The sequence below is a fragment of the Myodes glareolus genome, chromosome 17 (genome assembly GCF_982192425.1).
Source record: "Myodes glareolus chromosome 17, mMyoGla1.1, whole genome shotgun sequence".
Lineage (NCBI taxonomy): Eukaryota > Metazoa > Chordata > Mammalia > Rodentia > Cricetidae > Myodes > Myodes glareolus.
The window spans coordinates 7,116,220-7,124,174 of record NC_142042.1 but is presented as its reverse complement, the minus strand read 5'-3'; positions in this window follow the sequence as shown (position 1 = coordinate 7,124,174).

Here is a 7,955-nt window from a genome sequence, read left to right as displayed (position 1 = left end):
TTTGACAGTTCTGCTTATTCATTTCCAGATACTATGTAACTTGTCAGTGGTTGAGGCATTGTCAGTTCCTTGCCCAAAGACTAGTTTTGCCAAGAAGAAAACAAGCTCCAAGTAGAGTGTCTTCAGTGCTCAACATTCTCTCGGGAATAGATTGGTGCTGTCAGAAGCAACTATATCTCATGTCAGCAAAACCCTAGGTTATTTAAATGTCATGTTCTACAGATTCTTGAAGATCTGGTTGAAAATCCCCTATCTAGACATAATATAATCTTTATATATCTAAAGAACCTAATTGATCTGACTATATGTACAAAAAAACATGAACAACTATTGACCTATAATAACTAATACCTATATAACTTAAAGACAAAAACTTCATGTCAGAATATTAAATAATCTGTAAATAAATGTGCAACAAATGAGGGCAGCGACCTCAAAATTTAAGCAATCTATAAGCATTTTGATCAGAGGTAGGAGTAATAATATAATATGAAAATATATTCTAAAAGTTCTTTCAATATACAAAATGTCCTAAACTGAGGTAGAACCATGCACATATATAATCTGACAAAATAAATTTGCATAGGTTTACAAATGTAAACAAAAGTAACAGATATAATTTGAACTTGTAAGAATATACAAAAACTATACCAATGTAAATTATCCATAAATAATATCTCACAAGTATTCACTCTATTACCCACTATTACTATCTCCCCCCTTTTTTAAACATAGTCTTTTTTTTACTTTTTTATTTATAAAAATTTCCACCTTCTCCCTCTCCTCCCATTTCCCTCCCACTCCTTCCAGTTGTCCTCCCCCTCTCTCTCCAGTCCTAAGAGCAGTCAGGGTGCCCTGCCCTATGGGAAGTCTAAGGTCCTCCCCTCTCCATCCAGGTCTAGGAAGATGTGCACCCAAACAGACTAGGCTCTCAAAAAGCCAGTCCATGCAGTAGAATCAAAACCCAGAGCCATTATCCTTGGTTTCTCAGTCAGTCCTCACTGTCAGTCACATTCAGAGAGTCCGGTTTGATCACATGTTCCATCAGTCCCAGTCCAGCTGGCCTTGGTGAGCTCCCATTAGATCAGCCCCACCGCCTCCGTGGGTGAACGCACCCCTCACAGTCCTGAATTCCTTGCTCATGTTCTCCCTTCTTATGCTCTTCATTTGAACCTTGGGAGTTCAGTCCAGTGCTCCAGTGTGGGTCTCTGTCTCTATCTCCATCCATCGCCAGATGAAGGTTCTATGGTGATATGCAAGATATTCATCAGTGTGGCTATGGGATAAGGCCAGTTCAGGCACCCTCTCCTCTGCTGCCCAAGGAATGAGCTGGGGACATCTCCTTGGACACCTGGGAACCCCTCTAGAGTCAAGTCTCTTGCCAACCCTAAAATGGCTCCCTTAATTAAGATATCTACTTGCCTGCTTCCATATCCACCCTTCCTCCATCTCAACCATCCCATTCCTCAAGCTCTCCTCATTCCCCCCCTTCTCCCTTCTCTCTCCCCATATCCCTTTACCCCCATCCCCCCACCCCCGTGCTCCCAACTTTTGCCTGGCAATCTTATCTACTTCCAATATCCAGAAGGATAACTATATGTTTTTCTTTGGGTTCACCTTCTTATTTAGCTTCTCTAGGATCATGAATTATAGGCTCAATGTCCTGTATTTATGGCTAGAATCCACTTATGAGTGAATACATACCATATTCATCTTTTTAGGTCTGGGTAATCTCACTCAGTAAAGTGTTTTCTATTTCCATCCATTTGCATGCAAAATTCAAGATGTCATTGTTTTTGTACTGCTGAGTAAAACTCTAAAGTGTATAAGTGCCACACCTTCATTATCCATTCTTCTATTAAGGGGCACCTAGGTTGTTTCCAGGTTCTGACTATTACAAATAGTGCAGCTATGAACATAGTTGAACAAATGCTTTTGTAGTATGATAGGGCATCTCTTGGGTTTATTCCCAAGAGTGAAATTGCTGGGTCCTGAGGTAGACTGGCTCCCAGTCTTCTGAGAAACCACCAACTGATTTCCAAAGTGGTTGCACTAGTTTGCATTCCCACCACCAATGGATGAATGCTCTTCTTACTCTGCATCCTCTCCAGCATAGGCTATTATTGGTGTTTTTGATTTTAGCTATTCTGACATGTGTAAGATGGTATCTCAAAGTTGTTTTGATTTGCATTTCCCTGATCGCTAAGGAGGTTGAACATGACCTTAAGTGTCTTTTGGTCATTTGAACTTCTATTGGAAATTCTCTGGTCAGTTCAGTACCCCATTTTTTAATTGGGTTAATTAGAGTTTTAAGGTCTAATTTCTTGAGTTCTTTATATATTTTGGGGATCTGACCTTTGTCTGATGTGGGGTTGGTGAAGATCTTCTCCCATTCAGTAGGTAGGTTGCCATTTTGTCTTAATGACAGTGTCCTTTGCATTACAGAAGCTTCTCAGTTTCAGGAGGTCCCACTTATTCAACATTGTTCTTATTGACTGTGCTACTGGGGTTATACGTAGGAAGTGGCCTCCTGTGCCCATGTGTTGCAGATTACTTCCCACTTTCTCTTCTATCAGGTTCAGTGTGGTCAGATTTATATTGAGGTTTTTAATCCATTTGGACTTGAGTTTTGTGCATGGTGATAGACATGGATCTATTTTCATTCTTCTACAGGTTAACACCCAGTTATGTCAGCACCATTTGTTAAAGATGCTTTCTTTCTTCCATGGTATAATTTTAGCTCCTTTGTCAAAAATCAGGTGTTCATAGGTTTGTGGATTAAGATCTGGGTCTTTGATTCGATTCCATTGGTCAACATCTCTACTTTTGTGCCAATACCTAGCTGTTTTCAATACTGTAGCTCTGGAATAGCTACAGTCAGGGATGGTAATGCCTCCAGAAATACTTTTATTGTATAGGATTGTTTTGGCTATCCTGGGTTTTTTATTTTTCCATATAAAGTTGATTATTGTTCTCTCAAGGTCTGTGAAGAATTTTGTTGGGAATTTCATGGGGATTGCATTGAATCTATAGATTCCTTTTGGTAGAATTGCCATATTTACTTTGTTGATCTTCCCAATCCAAGAGCAAGGGAGATCTTTCCATTTTCTGGTATCCTCCTCAATTTCTTTCATCAAAGACTTAAAGTTCTTGTTAAATAGATCTTTCACTTTCTTGGTTAAAGTTACCCCAACATACTTTATGCTATTTGTGGCTATTGTGAAAGGTGATGTTTCTCTGATTTTCCTCTCTGCTTCTTTGTTCTTTGTGTATAAGAGGGCAACTGATTTTTTGGAGTTGATCTTGTATCCTGCCATATTACTAAAGGTGTTTATCAGCTGTAGGAGTTCTTTGGTAGAGTTTTTGGGGTCGCTTATGTACACAATAATATCATCTGCAAATAAGCAAAGTTTGACTTCTTCCTCTCCAATTTGAATCCCCTTGATCTCCTTATGCTGTCTTATTGCTATTGCTAGAACTTTAAGCACTATATTGAAGAGGTATGGAGAGAGTGGACAGCCTTGTCTTGTTCCTGATTTTAGTGGAATGGCTTTGAGTTTCTCTCCTTTTAATTTAATGTTAGTTGCCGACTTGCTGTATATTGCTTTTACTATTTTAGGAATGAACCTTGTATCCCTAATCTTTCCAAAGACCTTTATCATAAAGGGGTGTTGAATTTTGTCAAATGCTTTTTCAGCATCTAATTAAATGATCATGTGGTTTTTTTCTTTCAGTTTATTTATATGATGGATTACATTGATAGATTTTTGTATGTTGAACCAGCCCTGCCTCTCTGGGATGAAGCTGACTTGATCATGGTGGATGATTTTTTTTCTTCTCCTATGGAAACAAGAGTGAGACCCCTTCCCCAACATAATACATCTCCTGGTTTCCATTGTGAGGTCAACACATCCTTGAAATACACTGGTTGATTCAGTTCAGAAGTTCTTTCCATTATCTAATGCCTCTCTGCTGCTGTTGTTTCTTTCTCATTAGTGTTAAGAAATTTCAACATTAATAAAGCATTATGCAATCTACTTCTGGGGGTATTTTCCATTCCTTTCTTTTGTTCAGCATGTCATCCATGTGATGGTAAATTATAGACTTAGAAAATTGCTTACATATTATTTCCAATGGCTGGCTGACAAAGTATTGGCACAGGGTGGGGCTATTCCCCATGGGAGGATGGTCCATTGATATCTTCTAGTAGGCTGAGAATTATTATAAGTAGGCACTGTGAAGGCAAACTATTCTTTATCCCTTTCTTGTAAAGGTATAGTGAAGAAACAATCCTTTAAATCAATAACTATGAGAGACAATCCTTTTGGTAATAGAAAAGGCAGAGGAACTCCAGATTGTAGAGGGCCTATAGGATGAATACCCTTGTTGATAGCCCTTAGATCTGTCACCATTCTCGATTTTCCAAATTTCTTTTTAACAACAAATACAGGAGAATTCCAAGGGCTGGTAGATTCTTTTATATGTCGAGCATCTAATTGTTCTTGTACCAGCTATTCAAAAGCCTGAAACTTTTCCTCAGCTAGAGACCACTGCTTAACCCATATTGGTTTCTCGGTTAACCATTTTAAAGGTAGGGCTGTTGGTATCTCTGTTTATCAATTGCTTTGTGTTCTTGTACAGCCCGAATGGCCGGTTTCTGTCGTCTGTGATATCTTCTAATATTTTCCTCAGAAATATAAGCTTTAGGGGTATCAGGAATGTTAATCTGGGTGTTCCATTGATGCATAGGTCACAGCCCCATAAATTTACCGCAATATTGGCTATATATGGCCTTAGTCTTCCTATTTTCCCTTCTGGCCCTATGCATTCAACCCATCTCATGCTTTATTTTACCTAAGATAGGGTTCCAGTTCCCAGGAACTGAACATCTACCTCTTGAAGAGGCCAATTTTGATGCCAAGATTCTGGAGTAATGATACTTACATCTGCACCCATGTCTAATGAGCCTTCAGTAAAATGCCATTTATACAAACTCTTAGCGTTGGTCTTTTGTCATTTATAGAAGTCTGCCAAAATATACATTACCTCTGTCCTTCTGGAGTTTTTGACTCATCCTGCACATTTAACCCATCATTCAGACCAGTATTGCTTTTTACAGCAGGCATTGGATTTTTAATTTTCCTAGCAAGACATTCTCCACAGTAACTGGGAATGACTAGACCACATTCATTCCTGTGAGAGGCCCACCATGCCATTTCCCAATGGTACCGGGTTGTGAAGGGCCGCATCCACATGCTCCATTACAAGATGGTGCTGGCATCCGGTTTCACCGCCAGGTGAATGCACATGTGCTAGGTAACTTTCCACTGCTGTCCCCACCTACTCCCGAGGCTTCACCTGGGCTAAATGGGCAGCGGACCAATCCAAGGATGACACGTCCGAAGCAAGGACTGTTTCCTATATAAAGGAGGGGTTCCCTCATTTAGGGGTCCCCGGCCATGTTAGCTGATGCTCTCTCTCTCAGGACGCACTAAAAGCTTTTCTGCAAAAGAATCCTAGTGTCCTGCGTGGTTCTTGCTGGCGAGATGGTAGTGCGGGACACAGGGTTGCCTTGTCTATCTTTAATTGACCTACATTCATTTGTCCAATGTCAACCTTTGCCACACCTCCTACATAAACCTGAGGCTGAGTCCTCCTATTTCTGCCGTTCCCAGAGGAGGCATTATTCCTAGGAATCTGTTGTCTACAATCCCCTCTCAGATTTCCCATTCTACCACAATTAAAACATTTGGCATTCTGATGTCTTCTCTTACCATTGAAAATTGCTTCTCCTACTCACGCCTCAGTACCATAGTCAAGTGTCTCAACATTCATTGTATGCAAGACCCATTCATCCATAGGTGCTGATCTGATCTTTAAAGGCTTAAAGGCCCAAGGATTCATTTGCACTCAATGTTGGCATTCTCATAAGCCAAAAATTCAATTATTATACGTCTAGCTTCCAAGTTCAGTTACCCCTATTTGCACAGCCCTCGTTAGTCTTTTCAAAAAGTCCCTAAAGGTTCACTCTGACCCTGTTTAACCCTAATATATGATTCAACTCTATTTCTTAGTTCCTGAATCCTGTCCTAAGCCTTTAAAGCTGCTGTGGTGCATAGGGACAAGGTGTGGTCATCATAAAGAGCTTGATTCTGAGAATCAGAGTAAAGTTCTTCACCTAGAATTTGATCTAGGGAAATCTCAAGTCCTTTTGTTGCTCTAAAAGTCTCACTTCCTCTTTTAAAAAAGCACCTCCAAAGCAATTGCAATTCACTTTCTAGGACTGCTGAGATTAACTGAGCACAATCTTGAGACATGGCTACTGAAAGTCCATGTTTTGACCATTTCCCTAACAAATGACAAATATAGTCTGTAAGCTACAATTGCTTGTTTAATTTCTTTTAGATCAGTCATAAATATTGGCTCCAATGTATATTCCTTGACAACCTTAGGGTACTTGGAGCCAGATACTTTTTCTGACGTTATTACTGGAAAAGCAGGCAGAACTCTGGGGAAGCTATCCCAGAGATTTTTATGTACCAACGAGGTTAAATTTTGCCTTTTTGCCTTTTGTTCCTGGTCATCAAATTTGATAATTTCCTTGATCTTTTAAAACCTGGCTACCACTGTCTTTTGTAATGACTGGACCTCCTGTCCAGTGTTCTGCTCTAATGATGATTCCAAGGTATGAAGTCTGTCCAATAGAGATAATGTCTCATCCTTGGACATAATCTTTATAGCATGCATATTACCTTTCTTTAGAGACATTCTATCAATCAATCTGTCGTACCTCTTTGACAGAGTCCAATTAATACACTCAACAGCGTGAATTCTCTCAAATAATGTTTCAGCACCCACTGTCATTGATTGGGTTTTATGTGCCAAATCATCTGTTTCCTTCTCCAGAGTGCTTAATCTTCCATTAAATGAAGTTGTATCCTTCTTCAGATTTCCAAACTCTTTCTTGAAAAACATGGTTTCTCTTAGTCCATGCTATTATTTTAGTCCAAACTAGAGCGCATATCATCATGGGCTGTTCCAGCGGGCCCCTGTGAGGATAGAACATGAGGTCAGCCAGCATGAGCAGCCCTTCCACGACAGGTGGCCACCAGAAGAATGCTGCTTTGCCTCTCTCAAATCTTAAGAAAAACAAAAGTGGTGGACGCTGTGGGAAATACACTAAGGAAAGTATAGAGAGGAATGGGGAGTACGAGCAGGTATGAGAAACAATGGTCTTCACTTCACAATAAGAGTGCCAGAGACTCAGAGTAGTAAAAGCAAAGCAGCTTGTTTTCTGACCTTGCAAAATCAGGAGTCAGTTTAGAGAAAAGTCAAAAAATGGAATCTGATGCAGAACAGTGGATTGTTTTTGTTGTTGTTCTTTGCTTTGCTTTGCTCTCTTGCTTCCAATTGTATTTCCCTGCCCCCCTGAATTTCTCATTGTCAGAGTTCTTCAGGGAAGAACAGTCTTTCTACTCAATAAGCACAGTCCCCACTCCAAACCCTCCATCCCCCTGAGACTCAAGATCATCCCAACTCCTGACTGATTAACTCAATCACATATTTCAACCCTAAGATAAACTGAAAAGTACCCAGGCAAGCGGACTCCAGAGACTGGCCAGAGAAGGTGGTAGTCTGGTGCCTTCTGCTTACCTGTGACTCCTTGAGGAGTTTCAAATGAACTTCATGCTGACAATAGACTGATATGATTTATTTCTTATACAGGTCAAAGGAGAAGGTAATGGGTAGAACAGTAAAGCATGATTGATATAAATTCAGAAACAGACATTGGGGTTCAACCTGAGGATCTGAAAAGCAAAGCAACCAACCTCAACCTTAGCTCGATCTCAGTCTGAAATGGCAAGGTTGCTTCCAGGAATCTCAGAAAAAGACTGTGTGTGAGCACTGTCTCTTCCCATTTTATAATTCTCTCTAGGGCTGGGATTAAAGGTATA